Source organism: Coturnix japonica, chromosome 6 (genome assembly GCF_054131305.1).
Source record: "Coturnix japonica strain WE chromosome 6, WE-NBRP24, whole genome shotgun sequence".
NCBI classification, from domain to species: Eukaryota; Metazoa; Chordata; class Aves; order Galliformes; family Phasianidae; genus Coturnix; species Coturnix japonica.
The window spans coordinates 4,536,543-4,558,469 of NC_140668.1; the positions used below are offsets into that span (position 1 = coordinate 4,536,543).

Genomic DNA, 21,927 nt, shown 5'->3' on the forward strand with positions numbered 1-21,927 from the left:
ACATCCCAGAACTTCACAATGAAACCTTCAGCAAAGTCAGCATCCTGAGGACTTTTTAAGCCTGAGATGGGAACCACGTGGAGTTTAATCATTAATCACCAGCCTTTAATTAACAGCTCTGGGCTTTGAACAAAAGGTGCTTGCTGCAAGGCTGCTGAGGGGCCCTGAGCTCTTCTGTGCGCTTTCATTTGAGGGACCCAGTGGCATTCCTAAAGGGGGCTGTTGGAGTAACCTTCTCCTTGTGGGAAGGGGTCACGCTTCCCAAGAAGAGCAGATGTTTGTGGCCCAATCTCCATTTTCACAACTGCCCTGCTGGCAGGCTGGAGGTCTGAGATGGCTCAGTGCAGGGATGCTACCAGTTCCCTAAGCCCTACTTTGCTCTGGAAAGGACTTGAGCATCTCCAGAGCCTTGTTGCCTCCATCAGGTGAGGTGGGCTTTAACCAAAGGAAAGAGGAAAGTTGCTCCAGGCTTGGAAAATTTTATAGGGGAGTGTTCAAAATTGAGCACTTGGGAGAGAAAGAAAACATTGCTATAAAAGTTGACTCAGCAAATATTTTCTACATTCTTGCTGCTGTGATTGAAGATATTTGTTTTTAATATAGGTTTCTCCCATTTGTAGTCTGGCTTTCCTGTAGTAAAAACTAAAGGGCAGATCCTCAGCTGATATAAATTGGCTCCACTGAAGTTAATGGAGCCATGCTGGTTTGTACCAGCTGAGGGATCTGGCTTGTGCTGCAGTGCTCCATACCCCCATTATCCTGCCATGATTACGATACTAATTCAGTAAAATGGCTTCACAGTGTAATAAAACCAACCCAGAGCATGGAAGATGAAAGGACTCCCTTCTCCATTTGACCTGGTATTTTTCAACAGAATGTTTTCCCTTATTTTCTCTTTTGTTAGGAAATGCTCTAAACTTTTTTCTTGCTTTCTTGCTTTTTGGCTTCAGCACGAAGGCTGTGTGTGTGCAGAAAGCATGTGGCACATGCAGTGGTGCGGTGGGTCAGGGCACAGTGAGCCTCGTGCAAGGGAACGAATTGGTTCTTCAAAGGGCAGGGCTGATCCTGCAGAGCAGCTGAAGCCCTGAGCTAACCTTGACTCCTGAAAAATGGGAGTTATCATACTCCAGGGCAGAGCATTGATCATTTTACTCATTCTCTGCCCTGTGTAGTTTTTCTTGATCTGCCTGTGGTGGAAGACGCAGCCCAAGAAGCTCAATAAAGCTGCATCCACTTCTGTCACAGGGGAAAAAGACATGTTGGTGGCTTTCCTCCTTGTGATCAGCTCTTCAGCCATAGCAGAAAGGTGAGCAGTGGGGAGCAAGACAAGGTGTGCTATCTGGTTGCTTGGAGCTGTTGAAAACCGAAGGGAATAAAGAGACACAGAGATCTGAATAAAGGCAGACAGATGCATGGCTGGATCCCTAGGATGAAATGTTTTGTTTGCCACAGCGCAGCTGAACTGCACAGAGGTTTTGTTCTGAACCAGGAGGGAGTTTCACAGGGATGTTGCTAAATGGAGGCAGTAAATTTAACTTTAAAGGGCCGTGAATGGAGGCTTTTGGCTAAAAGCTGAAGTGCTGTTACTTTTTACTGGGCCTGTTTAACTCCACTTGGAACAGGACAGTGTGTTTGACTTATAAGGCTCCTGGAAGGCTTGGCCTGTGTGTCCTGCTCCTGGCAGAGTAGCAACGAGCCATAAAGGTGAGTGTGTGCCAGCCTGGCCCTTCTGTGCTAAAGGAAATACAAACAGATCTCACCTGTGGCTTAGGGAGAGCTGTGGGTGTAAGTGCTGGGAGCAGGGCTGTGCCATGGCAGCACAGTTTTAACTGTCAGAATAGCTAAAGGGTTCAAAGGCAGTCAAAATGTCCAATGTCCAGAATTGGCAGGTTTGCTTGAATCCTGCTCCCAGACCTGTGCTAATCCTCTAATATCATTGTAATAATCCTGATTCAAAGAAGGGTTTTCTTACCAGCTCATCATTTCGAAACAGTCTGAGCCTTCTTGTAGTATTATCCAATTTAAAACTGTTTAAACCTTCTGCTTCTTTTAGGGAAAAACATGCGTTTTGCACCAAAGTCTGCTCAGAAGCAGCAAAACCTCTCATGCTCATATCTACTAGTGTCTCGTTGCAAGCAATTTTAAAACATGCCCTGTGTTTGGATTGTGTTTGAGACTCGGTTATTTGTTGTGGGTTTAGCAGACTGCAATCACCCACTTAAGGTGGAACTTGGCCACCTTCATTCCTTTCCTCCCAATGCTAAGGAAGCATCCAAAATTCTTGTATTTGGCACAGGTTGGCAGTGGATGCTGTCCCAGACTGAGAGGACCATTCCTCATGTTGTGTGGTTGTGGTCTGAGTGTCTTGGCAGTGGGAAGCTCTGTTTACCAAGAAAGATGGACCCAAGCTGCCTGGCTGAGGGGACAGGAGCATGCACACAGGCCTTACCTGTGGGGTAAGTGCACCCTTTTCTTGCATTAATTGGAGAAAAGAATTAATGATCTGGAAAGCTCTGCAGAACACAGGTGTCTGTGTCCTTAACCAAGCATTGGTGGCCAAGTGATGGCTGTGCAGAGCCCAGGGAGCCTCTGTGCCCCCAGTGATTGAGCACTGTTCCTGAGAAGGGGAGGCAGAGCTGGAGCAGTGGGTGCGGGCAGCCATCACTAGACCTAATCAGGCAAGGAAAAGCTTTGGAGCATATGGACCCCAATGTGTGGTCCAAGTGCAACAGCTTGGTGAGTGTCCTGCAGGGAGACTTTTACTAGCGCTGCAACAATAATTCATCACTGCCTGAAGGCTTGATGGGTCTGGTACTCCTTGTCTTAATTGACCTCGGCTGGAGACCTGCGTTTCAGTCCAGCTTAGTCACAAAGGACTTGGTCTGTACCTGGGCCTTAAAGAGGATATTTATCAGAAAAATCATATGATTAATGGAACTGAGTGATGTTCGCTTGAGAGTGGATGGGAATTTAATTAACAGAGTAGGGATTTTGGCAGGTGTGAAGTGCTGAGACCGATGATGTCTGGAGGACAGAGCACCCCAAGCCCCACTGTTGTGCAGCCATAGGCTGGGAGCTCAGGGTGGGGGGCTGAGAGAAACACAGTGCCAGAGTCTGGGCTTGTATGTGGGTAACACATGGTGTGCAGCTTGTTAAGCCCTCACACCACAGTGCCCAAATTGCCATTGCTGCCAGCCCTCTCAGAAAGGGCAAGGATAAAAAGGAAGCTGATACCCCCAAGTAAGTGGTGATGGAGGGGGAAGAACAAGTGAAGAAATAATCAGAAAACTCCCAAAGCTTACTTTCTTGCCTGCTTCTTTTTCCCCACTCTTCTTTCTTTTTCCCTCCATGTCAACACCAAACAAGACAGGACTAAAATTAATGGGGAAAGCAGCAATTAGCAAATTAGGTTAGCGGTGTGTTGCAGTGTGCCATGGCTGCCAGGTGTGAGGGGCTCTGGCAGTATATTTATTAATGGCTGTCAGAAAAGTGACACTTTGATGAATGAAGCTGGGTAATCGGCACCCTCCGACAGCGAGCACTGAGAGGCCTCAACATGCTAAACTGCAAAATCAAAGCTTTTTAACCCCCATACAAAAATACAACAACAGAAATTGCTGCAAGAGGAGTGTGTTTTTCCATCAGGGGCTGGAATTCATGTTCTCCCCTAAATACCTCCTTTCTGTAACTTGCTGGGAGGAGTTGTCAGCATGGAAGGTTTTCCCTTTCCTTCAAATATGGGCCTCAAGAGTTTATAAATGCAGGCAGCTTAAAAGTATGTTTTGTTTTGGGTATATATGGCAACCCTATTAAAGGCAAGGGTCCTGTGCTCGTGCTTTTTGGCCTTTGCCCTTTAAACATGATGGTATCAGTAATCTACAGACTGAGATGGTGTGTTAGGTATCGTTTTCTCTTGACTGGTGGTCAGCACTTCTCCTCATTAGTGCCACTGATGTGTGATGTCCAGGAGCCCACGCTGCCTACAGGAAGAGAGAAAATGCAACAATATGTAAGGTTAAATGTGTCAGATGAAACTTCACCTGCAGCACTGTTGCATACTGAAGTTTCCACTCTTGATAACCTCAGCTGTGGGCATCTCCCTTCTGATGATGTGTGTGTGCTGTGGGACATCAGCTGCCATGCTCCCAAGTGAGCGTGGCTATATGGTATAATGGCAGGGTGCATTGCTGGTCACTTGGTGAATGGGAATTCAGAATTACTGGCCAACAAGATGTGAGTTTAGAAGTTCTCTTCAGGAAAAAAAGACCACAACAGAACTGTACTGAAGTTGTTGAGGAGATCAGCCCAGCTGCTGGGATAGCATCTGGATTAAAGATTGCTCTGCAAAATGCTGCACTATGTGAAATATTTCTTCCAAGTTTTCAGGCTTTGCATTGCACGCCGGAGGTAAGTTCTGTGCACTGCTTTGATAGCTCAGCACAGAGTTGCTCAAATCCCCCAATTCCATAGAGAAATTGAATACCTTTCTACAAAATCTTGGTTCTGGGTTTGGCCAGCTAAAAGGACTGTGTAAGTTTTGATTAAAAACATGAGAATCAATGTAAGTCATATCCCAGGCATTCATCTGGTCTTCTAGTTTGAAATGAAGCTGAGTGATCTGTGTGGAGTTACTTGCCAGGATCTGTGGGCTTGTTAAGTTTGAATTGGCTCTTGTAGCAGATCTGAAATTATTCTCTTATGCTTTAATAATTGTATTTAGTTTCCTAATTTGGCCGCTGAGTTTATCAGAAGATAATTGAACTTTTAAAAACATAATCTGATTGGGCTGTAGGAAATACTTTAAAATAAACTTCTTCTGAGACTTTGATCTGTTTTCACGCCATCTCTCACGAAAGCAGCCTGTCTGCAGGGCTCCAACCTGCTGAGGTGCGTGTTCCTAAACCAGGCAGTTCTTGAGCAGAACCGGGTTGCTCCCTGTATGCAAAGGAAGCCAGCAGCTCCCTGCCAAGACAAACTCTGGCTGCATGGACTGCTCCTGGGTGCAGCCACCTGCCTGCATGCTCTACCTGGGTGCAAAAATCCCCTTGTAAATGATTCCAGGGAGCAAGAGAAATGGCTCTCAAGTCACTTCAGTTTTTTGATACAACTAAAATTGTTACTTAAAGGTCAGAGTATTGTTTTCTTGTGCACTGAGAAGGGGATCAGTTGCCTTGCATGGAGCTGTGGGCTCAGTTCTCCTGGGCAGTTTGGGTTCCTTGCGAGCTGTGGTTTCAAGTGATGTGAGCTTTCCTGCCTTCTGCTGTTGGCTTCCGTCGAACAGGCATGTTTTCCCTTTTTGGTGAGACTTAACCCAATTCCTGAAGTTCTTATAAGCAGTTCCTGAGTTTTGGGGGTAATGGAGTGTGGTTCTCCAGTTTCAGTGATAGCATGTAGAAGTTTATGGGCCCACTGCAGGCCTGTAAACTCAGGTTTTCCAGGTCCTACATTAGCACATTAACTACTGGGCTGTTTTTCCTGCTCACCTACCTGACTTCCTTCCTGTTTTAAAAAGGATTTGCTGCTTTTCATGTTCTCCATTTTATGAATTTGCAAAGACTTCTGTCATTGTATAAGCATGCACCAAACAGTTTATTTTCACTTACTTCAGTGCTTATGGTTTATATTTACTTCCCATTGACTTGCTCAGGACTCAGCCCAGGGAAGACCTCTGACTTTCCTCTTGGTCTATGACATGGCTGGGAGGCTCCCAGCCCAGCAAGCAATCACTGCACCAAAGCTCAAGGAGTAAGCAAATATAAATGATTGTCCAGGCTGAGCTTGTCTTGGTTTTTAAAGGGGAAACACTGCTTGAAGTTCCCTCTGTGAGTGCCAGGAGGGTGAAATCACCCACTGCTCACTGTGGCTCTGCTGCACAAATGGTCTCTGGGCACCTGCAGTGCTGCCCCTCACAGCTCTGTCCATCCCCTCCATATAGACACGAAGGTTTGTCCATGACTTGTTCCACCTGCACAAGCTATTTTCTGATTCCTTGTCACTGTCAGCTCAGTAGCGCTGTCATTTTCCAGATACGTGGTGTGTAATTAATGAGAATGTCGTTTCCAGATTGTTTCAAAAACTAGATTGAGCATCTGAGAAATTATTTCACTCAGTGCCTTAAGATAGCTCGTTCATTCAGAAAGCTATCTTGGCTGCTTGATTTGAGGGGAGTTGTGGAGGGAAGCAGCTGTGCTTATATTATTAAGGACTGCCAGCTTTGAACTCTTCATGCAGATGCAAAGCATGGGTTCACGTGCTGCCAACCAGGCAGCTGGGTGACAGGGCAGGGGAGGGATGTGCCCAAATTGCATCAGCCCTGGCCATGACAGCCTCACGTCTGTGTGTTGTGAGGATGGTCTCCTTGTGGTGGTCTCTGGGGGCAGCAGTTGCATGCTGCAGGGCTGGAGGGATAGGAGGACACATTGTAAATTGGCTTTGTCCACTCGCTGCCCCTGGGGGCTCACCAGGCTGGGCAGAGATGTTGGCCGGGATATAAGTATTTTATTAGATCTATTATTTCTTTCATGGGGGCAATAAGTCTGCTTTACGTGAGACCTCGAGTGACTCTGTATGGAGCACAGAGATTGGTTTTAGCCACCTTTGCTCCCCAGGACATTGCTGTCCAAAGCACTGGAAGACTGTGCCCAGGTGCAGGCTCCAGTGATGCATGGCATATAGCCATGGCAAGGGCATCTCCCTTGGGTTCTTACTAAGAGCTGTGTTTGGGGCTCATTTAGGGTTATTCTCTGCCATTTTTCTCCTGAGCAAACATCTCCAACTGTCTCCACTGAGGCTTATATTGCTCTATACTTTAATTTTATTTTGCTGTTTGTAAAATGAGGGGTGAAGGGAAGGACTTTGTCAGCAAATGCTTCTTTGCCTCCTTCCTGCCTCAGTGGGTTAAAGCAGCATTCCCCCAGCTGATAATGCCTTCAGGCATTCCAGCAATGCTTTGCTATGAGCTCTGCAATGCCCCTCATGTCCTACAGGCTGGCCAAGGCTTTGCCTCCGTGTTCTGGGGTGGGTTTGTGTTTCTACGTTTTATATGTTTAATTTTTATATATTTGAAAGTAATTATTGGAAAACAATGAAGTGGTTGCTTCCATCAATTTTCTGTGGTTATTTTATTCCCAATAATCTCCAGGTGCCTCTTGAATGGGTGAGATTTGCACAGAGCTAAGCGTGTGCATGTGTCCGTGTTTTCTGTGATATACGGAGCTCTGGTGCTGCAGCTGCCATTAGTGTTAATGGGCTAAAAACCCCCCACATCAAGCTGAGAATACACTCCTGCTAATTGTGTACCAGCAGTCCCCTGAGACCTCTGTGAGAATGATGCATCCGAGGATAGGCGCTTCCAATGGTAGGTTGCTTTGGGATAAATAAATAAGGGGCTAAAGTTAGACGCTGGGTCAGTGCCAGCATTATAACACAGGGAAATCGGCTAACGGCCATTATCCTCTTGGTCCTGGCCTGGTCCACTGCTGCACGGTACCATCTTCTGAGCCATACATCACTACTCAGCCTCACCTTGATGTATGATGCCCATAGATCCTTATAGCGGGAGTGCACTCTGATGTATTGCGCCAATACATCATGGACAGGGATCGCCCAGGTGATGTATTAGTGCCCTGAGAATGTATTACTCAAATGCTGGTATTGTTCAGGGATAAAGCCAAGCCAAGGAGTGGATTCAATTTAATTACAGCGCAGATGATAGTCCAGAGCCAGCAGCACTTTGATGCTGAGATGCTGGCACCCTGTGGAAATATGAGTTGCGACTCTGGTGCTGTTGAGTCACATCGCAGTGTGCCATGAGAGGAGGTGCCGTATTTTAAGGGAATGGTCATTTTTCAGAGAAATATAGGTGGACCATTTCAAGAACTCCATGGAGAGCAATGTGGCTGCGTGTAAGAACTCCTGAGCAGCAGAGGAGGGACGTGGTGGTGCAGGTGAGACACGGGGACCTTTCTGGAAGGCTCTGAATCCAACCTGCTTGCAAATATTTCTGTTGTTTTTGGCAGAATGACATGATGAGAAATTTGGAGAGATGATTCTGTAGTTTCCTTGGATTGTCTTATATAGATGCCATAAAAAAAACACCTGGAGAAAAAACACTCAGGCCATTAAAAGCAGCCCTGATTATTAAGGGTGGGAAAACCACCTAATGATGCAGTCAAAAAAAGATGGAGAGCCAGGAGGAGCAAGATGGCAGCAGTATTTGGCTCATGTTCATCGTTCTATATCTATAAATGAGTGCATTTTCTAACAAAGGTAAATACAGTTTTGCAGATGAGACGCTTTCAGCACAAACAGATGAAGTGACTTGTGCAAGGTCACATAGTGAGCTGGTGGCAGGGCCTGGAAGAGAATCCAACTGATCTGACTCAGTTCTCCTCCAACATCCCTAATTTTGGATGCAGAATGGAGAAGGCTTAGTCTGCCGCACAGGAACAGTGGATGCTCCCAAGAAAGTGAGTTCCTTGCAGAGCTCCTCAGTTGTCCTTCCCTGCCATAGCCATACCTGCAGGTAAAGCAGCACAAATAGTTTTCTGTTAGTTGGCTGCTTAAAATACAAGAGAGAGGCAGTATTATTCAGGAATTCATACTCCTTCTTGCAGCTCCTGAGCTTTCTGAATTTGGAGAAGAGCATGTGGTGATTCTGAGTGTGTTCACAGAATCACAGAATGGGCTGGGGTTGAAAAGGCCCAAAATGCTCATCTAGTTTTAACCCCCCTGCTATGTGCAGGGTCGCCAAGCACCAGACCAGGCTGCCCAGAGCCACATCCAGCCTGGCCTTGATTGCCACAACCTCCTTGGGTTCCTTCAGGGCTCATCCTTATCGTGCTCCAGGACACACACCAATGTCCCTATCTATGTGTGACCTAGGAAGCTGTTGATTCCTTCTCTGTTGTGTGGCCTCCTCCTGTGACTGGTTCATCACCACTTGTCAGCAGAGCCCGTGGTTCACAGTCATCCCTATCGCCCTGTGATAACCATAGTAAACATTTCTATAAACAGAATTTTCTCCTGTCCAAGTCATCTTGCTTACTCAGCTGTTTTATTTTTAATAGAAAGGCATGTTGATGCTAAGCAGATTTTTTTTTCTTCTTCTTCAAATCTCTATTAAACATAAAAAGATGCTGTGTCTGAATAAAAAGAAAAGGTGCCCATTAGATATTTTTAAAGCTTCCAAAAATAGTCTCAAGTCTGCGACAAAGATTATTGAGTGGGAATATTGCGGACAGTGGTTCTGCAATGGAGACAGTCATGGCTCCATGCGCTTTTGGCTGGGAGCTACAAGGAGGGAGACTCGTAGGACAAAGACCTCAAAAGGAATGAGTTTACTGAGGGGCTGCTCTTTAGATGGTGAAACCACAGCACTGCACAAGTAGTTCTGCTGGTGATCTCATGTCTCTTTTCCCTTCTGGGTTTGCAACTGCCCTTTGAGGCTGGCATCTCATTGCTGGAATTCAGTCTTTGCTGGAGACCTGCAGCCCCACTGCGAGAAGCACCGCTGTGCAGTACAGGGGTGACAAGGGAAGGCAGTGAGTTCTCTGTCTGGAATTTCTGAGTATAAAGGCAGAAGGAAAATGGACTGCTGATTTTTGCCTTGTAAGCACAATTGATGTTTGACTTGAAAAAAAGTATAACTTGGGTTATTGTTTCTGCCGCTGCACCCTCGGGTCAGAGCACTGCCATATAAGCAGTTGGTTCAGAGCAAGAGGGGAGGCTGAAACTTGGAGGGGAAAGAAGCACATGGGAGTGGAGCTGTCCCAGCAGGGTTCCCAATGCTTTCTTTCTCTCCCATCATGAAGGCTTTTGTTTCCTTACTTGTGGCAAATGCCAAATCTACCGCTTGTGCTTTAATGCCTGGTGAGAGGGGAGAGGTCTCCAGAGAAACCATGAAAATGGGGAAAGATAAACTGGTGATTATTGAAATGACAAAATATTGCATTGGTGAATGCTGAATGGCTTATATGGAGAAGAGAGCGTTGCAGAATGGAGGGAGCTCTTCTATTGTTTGCACTTAGGAAAAAAAAATAAAGGGATAGTAAATATTCGCCTGCATTGATCACACAGTGAGTAGTTTGCTGTGCCAAAGCAGCCTGCATCAGTGCTCAGGGTTAGTGCTTATTGCAGGTGAACTGCCCATGCAAATGGTGGGTAGTTTGGAGGAGCACAGGTAGTTTTCATCCTGTATGGGCAGACACGAAGGTTGGTTCTGGTGGGCTTTGTTGGCCCTCAAAGCAGAAAAGGAACAAAATGGGACTGAGCAGTGGATAAGGATTTGAGGCTCAGTTCTTATTTCTCCTGTAAATACCCTGTATCCCCTCAATAAAACTGATTTATGGCTTTTAGCCATGGTTCCTCACCTGTAAAATTGGGAAAAATACTTCCTTTGTGCCCCATTTATTTACATGGTCATCTCTCCCTATCTAACACCGCGCTTGGTGCAGCGGGGCCTCGTTCCTTTCTCAGCACTCCATGCGGAATTTATATTGCAGCAATCCTTGTAACTATCAGCAAAAGAAAATTACTGCAGACAGGCCTGAGGTGCCGGTGCTTCAGCTCTGCTCTGATAGTGCTGCTGGCTGTGGTTTGGTGGCTGTCCCCTGCCCGTGGCTCTCAGCGTGTACCCACAGCTGTCAGTGTGAATGACAGATTAACAAATGCACAGTGGCTTTGTTCCTCACTGTGCTGCCCCAGTGCCACGCTGGGTCTGCAGTGCAGAGGGATGCATGGCATTGTCTCACCCACTAACACTCTGTCTGGTAACTGGCAAAAGCAATGCTTTTCACCCATTGCAATGGGTGTGCTGTAGAAAATGAAGACCGTAGGGATGTGAGGGTCTTGTTTAATTTGTTTTATTTCTTAATCCAAGAGTAAGAGAATGCAAAACTTCCAAGCTGAAAGGCTTTGTGCTCTGCTTGCTCCAGGAGATATTAGTGAGGGATCAGCTGGGTTCACCAGACTCCACAAGGTACCTTTGTTTATGGATGAGGCCATGCAGTTGGGGATCAGAGGTTGTGCATAGCTGCTGTAGAGCACGCTGGGCTGCGAAAAGTCGGGCACCAGAGATTAATTTCTTGGTTTCTTAGAGCCAAGGTTTAATAGCAGACCTGGGGAGGACAGTGATTGAGCTCACAACCAGCAGAACCTATAGTTCAGGTCAAGTGAAAGGAAGGAGCTAAGGGACTCAGCATGCTGCTTGCAGGAGGAATTCTAATGGCTTCATGGTATGGGGTCTGCACAAGGCATACAGGAGCTAGTGCCCGGGCTGCCCCATGAAGCCTGCACAGCCCCGACCCCCTGCTCACTGCCCTGCTCACAGCTGGGCATGGCAAGAATAAATCTGGAAGGGAACAAGAGAAAACAGAAAACGCTGGCAGTTTTTCAGTAGGGAGAATGGTGTGTTTGAGCTGCAGTGGAGAGGGACAGCTTTTGGTTCTAACTTTTTGAGTTGCATACTTCAACAAACAGTGTAAATTTGGCAGGATGAAGGCTGGGTGACCTATTCTGGCTGGATCGAGGACTGATTCTGAAGCTGGGATTTAACTCAGCTCTGACATTTCATGCTGCTATTCCATTCCACTTCAGTTTCAAAGTTTTCAGACTTTTTTTTTTTAAAGATGTGCCCTTTATGTAACTCATTTAATTGTTTCTAACTACACGGTGATTTTTTTCCCCTCCCTACCTTCACAAATGCGATTGGATATACATGTAGATCTTAACTTATAGCATATATTACAGTAGGGGCAAGAGAATCTGCCTTGAGCTTTCATATTTATCCTGAATAAGGCTGTACCAACTGGTTCTGCCTTAAATTCTCTACCTCAAAGTCTCCTGGTGTTCTGTTTTCTCAGGAAGGAAACAGGTTGCACTGAACGCAAACTGCGCAGCATGGATTTACTGGTTAGACACAGATGGGATTCCTCTATCAAAGTACTCTTGTGTTGTCTGCATTCATTACACTCACTAGAAAAGCTATTGACATGACAGCAATCTCCTGTTAGGTTTTTTTCTGCTCTTTTAGAAGTGCCTGTTGGGTTGCAGTGGCCTGAAAATGCAGTGACCAAGATTAGAGGTTTGGACCTTGAGAGCCACAGGAGAGGAGCTTTCAATGTCTCCTGTATTTGTTATGATCAATTCATAGTGACTTGAGTCTGCAAATGAAGACGTTCTTATGAAATGTTTTTGATTTTATGCATTTTGATTCTGGTATTAAGTAGTGTGAGAAAAGCAAATCAGTCTTTTTGTTTGGCTGCTGGTTTAACGTCCAGTTCACATTAGCAGGATGCAAGGAATCTGGATGCTTGTTTGGAAGCCACTTATGAGATGTTCGATTTCCTTCTATGGAAGGAAATACTGGAGAAGACTTCTAATCTTATGATTCAAAGCATGAATCAGTCCCCAGATTGGATCTGTGCCTGCAGCAGTAAAAGGGGCAGATTGTCACAGGGTTGCTGCTTTGTTCTTCTCTGGAGCACCCTGTACAGCTGCTATCAAAGGCCGAAGAGCAGCATCAATGGAACCTGCTCTGCTCAATGCAAGCTCTGAGTCTGGTGATTTTCAGCAGCATGTCATCTTAAATATATTTATTTTTTCTTTTCTCTTTCTTTATTAGTTTCATGTTCCAGCTGACTTCCTCCAAGAGAGGAACATGCTTTCCCATCAGAACTACGTGAAACACCTGAGTTCATTGGGACTGGAAGAAAACTGTCTCAGAGACAAAGATACACAGCTTCCCTGGATTGCTGGCTACGTGCCTGATCTGAGGTCTGTGGTCATTTACTTTGCAATGGATTTTTCACTTTTCATTTGCCTTGTATAGGTATCACCAAATGGTTTATGCTTTCTGCTTTGCACTGTCTTTTTTGGGGGGAAAAACTACACAACAGCTCTGCACACTCCTTGTGCTGATAATCCCTGATGTGGCTGAACTGAAACAACACCCAGCCTGCGCCACTTAGCTGCTGCTGGACAGGACAATGCAGTGATGGTGGTATTTGAGGGAATGATATTCTATCACAAAGGGAATTTGTTACAACCATAATTTTACCAACACAAACGCAGAGAACAGCACTGATCTGAAAAGCCAGAGCCCTGCCTGTGAGTGAGCACAATCTGCAGATGGAGAGAAGCAACTTTCTGATTTCACTGCTAAACTTCCCCTCCTCAAACCAAAACAGTTTAATCAGTCAGATTCCTGTTTAATGAGTTGCACTGCTGCCTCTAACCAGGAACGTATCTTAGATGATGGAAATAATGGTTTCAGTAAGACTTACTGTGATCTCATTACCCCATAGATGGCCTGTGTACATTCTTCCCCTGCCTCTACCACTCACCTTCACAAGCAGGACCCCAATTTTGAGACTGAACCCCTCTGGCTGTGTGAGCTGCCACATGAAGGTGCTTTCCTGCACACTGTCCTCTAGTTGCTGCCATCGAGCAGTTGGTAAAGTCTGCAGCTTGCGAACAACTTTTCTTGCCAACCATGCATTACAGAGGGCTAATTGTAAAAGTGGTGCACCTGCTGGCTCCCTTGGTGGCTGGAGCCAACAGGAAAAAAAAAAAAAAAAAAAAAAAGTAATAGTAATTTATTAATGATCAAGTCACAAATAGTAATGAAAACAATAGGAGCATCTGAAGGAAGCACTGCCGGGGGCAGAGGTGCAGGTGCTCTGTGCCCTGAGCAGGCTTGTCGGCATTTTTATAAAGCCACTTTACAACCCTTATCAATTTCCTACTGCTTTCTGTGTACCCCCTGCCCCTTTGCAAATGTTTTGCCTGCACAACAGGCTCAGCATTTCTTGTTGTAGGTGATAAAATAGCTGTCACCCTGTGGAGGGAGAAAGGAGGCAAATAAAATCAAATAAAAATGTTAGGTCCAGGGAAACAAAGCAGAGGAAGCAAAGCATTTCAGAGCAAACAAATGAGTTCTAAGGGAGACGCTGAGTCGGCACAGGGAGAGCGATGATGGGAGCTGAGCTGAGGAATGGGGAAAGATTGGGGATAGCAAGAGCTGGAGGGCGAGGGTGGCTCTGCTGAAAGTGAGGCAGGGCTTTGTGCATGGCCCTGGGTTTCAAAGGAGACTGTATGTACAGCCAGCGCCATCCATGAGGAGTTTGGGATCTGAAAATCCCAGCCGTAGTCTGAATAACTGCACTGCATTGGCAAGGTGAGAATTTGTTTAAGTAAGGAGAACAGAAGGCATATGAGCAACACCAGTTCAGGTGACATCCCCATACCAGGTGTCTTAAGTAGACATGATAGAGATTAAGTAGACATTAAGTAAAGATGGTCGTGTTGTATCTCAAAATACAGTTTCTATATCTATATCAGAAGCCATGCTAGAGCTGATAGAAAGCAGATAGAGCAGACACCAACCAGCCCAGTGTTGTTCTTTGAGCCGTAGGTAGGGTCTGCAGTGCTCCTTAGGGGTACATCTGCTAATGTAATATAGCAGTTTAATTCAGCTTGCAACAAAATAAAGCTGAACTAAGTGGAAAACTCTAGAGCTGCGATGGCTTAATTGCTCATACATGAGTCTTTACTATGCAATTTGGAAACTTTAGGCCGTGGGAACTTGCTTCTGTGTTCTTGAGCCCATGAACTGCCTTAGTCTGTGGGTCTAACAACAATCAGCTCATAAAATGCTGTGAGTGCAGATTTCAGAGGTCAGCCTGAGTCCGTACCCAATCCATGTGGCTCCTGTGCCCTGCATTCAGCGCTCCAGCGAGGTCAGTGAGCTGTCGAGCACACAGTCAGTGCTCTTTAAGCTACTGTGAATCTACCCCTGCTTTCTCTTTTCCCTTTTCTCATTCTCTCCTTGCTCTCACACACCCCCAAATCACAAACCCTCACACCAATGCCAGAAGCCTCTGAGGCTGTCGTAAGCCTGCAGTTATCTGCATTAGGAACAAAGCTGCCATTTTTAAAGCTTTTATGCTTTTTATTCTTAACTCCACAGGACCCAGGAATCTTTTCCTGAAGTTAATGTGAATTCAGGGGGTGCGTGTTTTAAGAACTGAGCTGGGTCCTGTAAAAGAGGTAAGAACCAGCAGTTTGCAATGCTAATTATTGCCCGGTGATTTGAGGGGACCTGCACAACGTGCTAACGTGCCTATGATGACACGCAGCATGATACATGGGGAAAGGTGAAGGCAAGGCTCGTATATCCCCATAACATTGAAGGCATATTTCCCTCTCTAATAACTTACAAACAGTCACCATTTGCTGTCTGCAAAATTAACCTCTCATCTCCTCCAGCCTGCTGATCTGGTGCATAGATATAGGATTTTAAGCTTCTCTATTGAAAAATGTCCCTGCAAAGCTGTCCATCAGAACTCCCGCTGCTTTCCAGAGAGTATTATTAATAAGTTCTTCCTATCAGAAATGGGACCCTTTTAGAGCTCAGATAAGGTTTTTTTCCCTGTTAACCAGCTGGGCTGCTTGGCTGTGGACAAATGCCATGATGAATGACGGGTCAAGGATGGAGCAGGCTGATTTCTCTCCGAGCCTGACCTTGTCTCTGGTGTGACATCTGAAATGACAGGTGCATTAAAAAGTTATTTATGTAGGGGAGCTGCGATGCATTGTACCCTTTGCAAGGTAGCACCCAGTTTTGCAAGAGTATTAGAATAAAGGCTGCCTCTGTGTCTGCTGCCTCTTGTACTGCTGGCTTTCTGTAAGCAGCTGCTGTGAAAGCAAGAGGAGAAGCACGGAGCGTTTTTTAGTGCACAGAGGATGCTCTGGAAACTGAAAGGCAAAAAAGGGAGCAGGGTCTGAGAGCAGCAGCAGCAGACAGCTTCCCAGCAAATCACCTGCGTGTCTGCAGATTACTTGCCTGGAACAGCAGTAATCAGCTCTGGAAATGCACCTGAAGGGTTCTGGGCTGTTGAAGGGCCAATGTTGTGGATAAAATGCAGCACTGAGGATTAAATGATTTCTACTGTTCAGCTCTTTATGGCCTCAGTGCACTTGTAAGACTTTCTCTGTTGAATCTCAGACTCTTTGTGAGTAGTTGTGCTGTGGCTCCCTTCTGTCTTTACTGTTGCTGAAATTAAAGGGACACTTCTGGCTTTGTCCTTCTTCCTGTAGGACACATAAGTGGAACTGTAACCATCCTGTGAACAGTCACTTCATTCTGGGAGATGAATAGTTGCTGAATGGCAAGAGATCGCAGCCTAAATCTCCAGAAAAATGCATGCAAACCCTATCAGGTTTCTATTGTCATCTGCCTGACATTGTGCTCCAAGTAGGAAATAGGAAAGGCAATAGGAAAGCTGCCTGTGTTTTGAAATCCAGAACTTTCTCTGGACAATAACACACTTGCTGTTGCATGGCCAAATGAGGACACAACATCCTATGGCACAGATTAAGTTGTAGAGCAGGGTTCATGGAAGAGCCCATGTGCAGTGATTTCTGCATCCTTCTGAGTGCTGATCAGATTAATGAGGACCACAGAAACATTGGAAAACTGTCGTAGTGACACATCAGTATCCTGTTAGCTTCAACAGAATTACAGCATTTGATATCAGCTCTTCCTTCCTTGCTGTTTCTCCACCCCTCCAAAACACCCCCTGAAACACTTGCAGGAGAAATTGTAAAACACATGTAACAGCTTATTTTGTAAGATGGGACTGTTAGAAGAGCTGCATGTTGGTGTGCGTCCAACTCACATTAACTTCAGTTTTGGGCTGCAGCCATACTCGAGTGACTTTGCAAGTCTTTTCTGACTGTCCAATTAAAGTTGATGCGTGCAGTAAATCTGCAGTATCCAAACAGTATTTGATCTCTCCATTTTGGATCAGTGGTTGGGTCTGGGAAGTGGATGAAGCTTGCCTGAAGGCAGCATCTGCAAGTTGTTTTTTTTCATCAGAAAAATGAATGGTCTGGTATAATGAATGATTTTGTATAATATCAAAGAAAGAGAGTATCAGCTGTGCACTTCATATGCAGTATTGATTGCAAGTATGCTCATTAATTTGTGTGGTACAGGAAATTCCAGCCAAGGTTAGGAGAGCTTTGCTCTGTAGTGGAGCTGTGACTCCTATTGCCTTCAAAGAGGTTTGAATCAGGTTGCAAACAACCAAAATTCATACTTCAGTTATTTCGCTATAGAAGTGTGTTGTCACAGACGACTTTGTAGACTTCTGGTAGAACAGCAAGGAAAAATGGAAATGTCCTGTCCCTGTTTGAGCCTGCTTAAGGGTTTGATCTGTACAGTTTCGGTGCTCTGGGCAAATGTAGGATGCATGGTGGAACTCTGTTCTCATTGTAGCACAACAAAAGAGAGGAGCTGGGGAGGGGAGGGAGAAGGTATGTTTTCCACCATGGCCTGTTTAAAACATTATGAGCTACCTCTCTTCCATCATGAGTCGTGGTTTAAAGCTACTGCCCAGAGGCATAAAAATCAACTCCTAACAACTTCCAGTGGGACCACTATTCCATCAGTGCTCCCATCAAATGTTGACTCCATGATTAATATTCACCCTCTTTCTTTGTTAATCATCAGTCTTCATTCATTTCTTTGTAACTTCCTGCTGACAGGGGCACTGTTCATACAGCAGCTGGTAGGGAAAACAGAACGAGCTGAACTGCTGCACGCAAGCTGTGAAGGGAAAAAGCCACAACAGTGCATTGTGTCAGCTCAAAATGATTCCTACGGATGCAGCTTTTTCTTTTCTCCTTGCCCTATATGCTCAATTTTCAATAGACGTTGTGAGGCAGGACCTTCAAACAATCCGTGGTTACTATCGCACTGCTTTACCTTGAGTGCCATTGGCACTTGGTAATTTAGAGCAGGAACTCTGCTGATGAAGAGTGAACTGTCAAAATTTGGCTTGTCAAATAAAATCTGTGTACAGTCCTAAAATAGACAGTTTTGCAATTAACGCTTGCACTGTGATTTGCCAACAGGAAGCCCACTCCCAGCTTTGCCACAGCCCTCCTGAAGACCTTGTGTGTGAGACCAAACCTCTTCCCCATTGCCCAGCTATGAGCTGAGAAGAGCTGCTGATTTCTCTATCATTCTGACTCTTTGGGCAGCTAATATTGCCCTTCTGCAGCACAGGGATCCTGTCCAAGATGCTCAAGGGGTACAAGCTCTGCACCAAGGCAATACTATTCTGCACAGCCAAGGAAGTTACTTCTTCCTCCCACTAATTTATTCCCCAAAAAGCTGCAGTAGATGCTGCCACGTTTACAAGTACACAGATATTTGCTCTCAGTGCCAGTCAATGAATGCTGCAGCTATGCAGTGTAACTGGAACACCATTGAAGATAATTCCATTTACTTGTGTGAGGGGCCCAATAATTAAATTTGGACATTATTCCTTTAATTACTACAATTTCGGATCACGGTTAGTATTATTTTTGGTCAACAAATAATCGTTGGAGCCTGGAGGGAAATTTTCATTGACTGTCCTCTACTGTTACCCCAGGGATTGCTTTCTGGAGCACGGACAATGTGAGGAGGGAAAGGTCTTCAAAGCACAGTTTTCCTGCTTGCTCAACTCCAAACTGCAGCAGCCAATGCTGAAATAAATCAAACATCAGCCACTGTCAGCCGTCCTGTAGGAAGAGCTGCTATCAGCTGAAGAGGCCATGTAGGCTCTGTTATACACAAGTGGCCGGACCTTGGAGGCTGCCCTTTGTTGGTCCAGTCACAAGGCCCCTTCTTAGAAAAGAACCAGCCCTGATCTGGAAGAACAGCACCAGAGTCAATCTGCCTCCAAGCAACAGGTATGCGGGACACATCATGTAGGGCTTCTGACCTCTCAGTTGTGCAGGGTGAATATCTAAGTGATTTCGTTTAATCTCTTGCTTTAATGAGTGATTCGGTGGAGACCAAAATCTTTCCAATGCCTGTGCTTAAATGCCCAATGAAAAGAAATCTGCACTTCAGAGCAAATTTAGGACACAGAAGTGGACTGTGGGGTTCTGTTGCACTCTGTCCATGCAGTGCCATCTCAGAGACTGCTTTGGAAATGGTAGCATGCCCCTTGTCCTGCTAAAGATGGTGGTGGTGCTGCAGGGCACAGCTAGCAACCCAGCCCTGGGTGTTCCCTAGAGGGTCAGACACATGTACTGGGTCACTAAGGAGGAAATGTGTTTAAATCATGATGATAAGTGGCAATGATTTTGGTTGGGTGTTTAGTTTTTGAGTACTAGGCTGTTCCCCACTGTTCCTTTCTTAAGGAAAGGGAAAAAAAAAACATCCCATATGTATTTCCCTATTGCCAAGAACGGTGAATACAGAGAACAGTACATATGTGCTCATCAGCAAGGGCAAGACCTTTATGTCAAGGTTCATTTGTGGAACAAATATGCAGAGGTGCCCTCCCTGGGGCTGTGAATATTCCCATTGAGCTGATGCAGGAAGGACTGCTGCCTGGGAAGCTGGGAAATGTGGGTTAGCATAAATAGAGCCAACCCCTTCCTTCCTCCTTACCAGTCACATTTGTTTAGAAAATCTAAATGTTTCTTGAGCATCCCCACAGCAGAGAAGCAATAGGGCTGGTCATGAAACTGGTCAATGAAACTGGGCTCGTTTCATGGTGCTCCTTTTCTTCAGGTGAGGCAGCAGGAGGAGAGGGCTTGTCACTGCTACAGATGTGCCACAGCCTCACTTTCCACCTATATACTGAAACCAAGGGGTGGGTATCCCACCCATGGAGCTCCCACCCACTCAAGCTCACCATGCTCTGGCAGGGCCTGGGACAAACCCATCTGTACCAGCCATGTGTCTGCTGGCTTCCTGAGGAACGATGTGTCCCATGTTGCTTGCAGTACTATGCAGAATGTGCAGCTTGAAGATGTGGCGGTTCTCCTCCATCTCTCTGTGGGCAGATCGTAAGACCTTGATTTTATTTTCCTGCTAAGCTGGTCTACCCCAGGTTGCAGTGGAACTGTGAATCTCTTGCATTTATCAGCATTAAACAGAAGCAATAAGCTCCTAGTGGTGCCATGAAGAGCTTTTCTTTCCTGGGTAGTAAATCTGCAGTAACTCTCTCTTACAGTTTTATTGAGGGTTTTCAAGTGTTTATTCAAAAGGCATTTCCGTGCATTCAACGTTCTTCTAATTGGGCAGTGACTGGTAGTGTCCTCCCCAGACAATTATTGCTGTGGTAGAACTCTTTGTGTTTAGGCAATAGATTGTCCATGTTGCTAACTTGCTGGGTGGAGAGGAAGCAGGGCCCTGTCAGCACGTGGTTTCTTCCATGTGGAGTCCAACTATGGAAGAAGAATCTGGGCTCAGCATGGAAACTGTCAATAATGAGAGTGGTTTGGAGTGAAATCCCTTCGTAGGGACATTTGGAAACAAGGAGATGGAAGTAGGGGAGGGGTAAGCTTGGAGGTTGGCTTGGTTTATTAGGGGAAAAGTGTTTTGTTTTGTTTTTCCTCCTGGTTGTCATGATGAAGAAATCAGAAATGAGATGGACACAAAATATGGGATGGAAGAAGAGTCTCCCAAACCTGCCACATAACAGGAAATTCTGTTGGACTCAATAAGTACAGGCTCACACTTGGGTGAGGTGTGACCTATGCACAGCCAAGCCTCCAGCAATGTCTATGGGCTCCCACATCATCTGCTATAGGAACCTTCCCCAGGCACAGTGTGGGAGACGAAGGGAGATACAGCCGTGCTGATCCGTGTGTACCTGCACAGCTGGGACTGCTCATTGTGTCTTCATCCTACAGCTACACATCATGCTCAGGGGATCGCATCCAGCCCTGAACTGCAGAACTGGCACCTTGGGAAGTGCTCAGCTGTGAAAACTGCGTGGCAGGACAGCTTTGCCATGTGGAAAAAAAACATGCTTTGACTTTCTTCTTTTTGAAAAGCGCTGTAAATGGGAGTGGCTGAATCGAGTCGTGGGCACATTCCGCAGGTATGTGCATCTCCTGTGCCCTCTGAGTGCTGCTGGATGCAATGAGGCATCTGGTGCTGTGCTGAGCTTCAGCCTCATGGTGATGTGTGTACCTCTGTGGCAGGAGTGATCCGGGAATTGGAAATGGGGACTCCTAGTTCAGAGCTGCAAATGTTTGGGCTGAGGGTTGGCTGAAGCAGGGTCATACAATGCTGCTGGTTGTGAAATTTGGGTTAGGCTAACAGTGAGCAAAAGGGGTCTAATTCCTGAGCTGTTTGAATGTAGTTCTTTGGAATCTGCATTCACCCAGATGGGAATGCCTTGAGGTGTCCACTGACATCAGCAGGATGATCTGGATGTGAAGCAAAGTCGGACCAAGGAAGAGCTGATGAGTTTTCCTTGGTTTTATTCCCTGTACTTCAGGTAGCACAGGCTTAGCAATTTGCTGGAGGGGAATGGATTGCATAGAAACAATGTGAGGTTTAATTAATGTGCAAAGTGCTTTGAGATCTTTGAGGGAATACATGCAGATAGTTACCTTTCCTCCATAGAGGCTGTATTTCAGTAATAGATGAAGTGACCCCTAAAACATAATATTAATTCTGCAAAGCATTTGGGAGTTCTTAGGAATCAAAGGTGCTATGCAAATGCATTCTCGCTTTGCTTTACTGGCCCCTTTGAGCCAGCCAGTGCGCCATTAGTGGTGATTCTCACTTAATCAGAATTCAGCTTCAAATTTTCTGCAAGTCCATAGATAAATAAAGCAGCAGCTGTAGTTGATCATTTATTTATAAATCTATTTATAATCTATGTTTTGCATATTAATCAAAACCCCTCCATGTGGCAACTCCTGATTAAGAGCCATTTTTTTTTGTGTCTCATCTCTCTTGCCCCCAGATAATATGTGAAGAATTAGATTAGAAATAGTTTTTATAAATAAATCATGATAAACTCCTGCTTTATTTATATACTCAGACAAAGGTGCAGTCTCCCAAACATTGGATTTCTTCCTTCTCCTGGCTGTGCTTCCATCTCTTTGCCATGTGGAAAGCTG

The 21,927-nt window shown here is 45.5% G+C and overlaps 1 long non-coding RNA gene across 2 annotated transcripts; it reads left to right on the top strand.

The window, feature by feature from the left end:
* Positions 1-767: 767 nt before the first annotated feature.
* LOC146760259 (uncharacterized) lies at positions 768-17,995 on the top strand. 2 transcript variants are annotated; one of them, XR_014947397.1, is made up of 6 exons: positions 768-860; positions 1,173-1,306; positions 2,297-2,456; positions 12,623-12,774; positions 14,969-15,048; positions 17,920-17,995. It is a non-coding gene; the product is annotated as an uncharacterized LOC146760259 (long non-coding RNA). The 2 variants fall into 2 exon arrangements; XR_014947398.1 differs by lacking the exon at positions 17,920-17,995 and adding an exon at positions 16,099-16,247.
* The last annotated feature ends 3,932 nt before the right edge of the window (positions 17,996-21,927 follow it).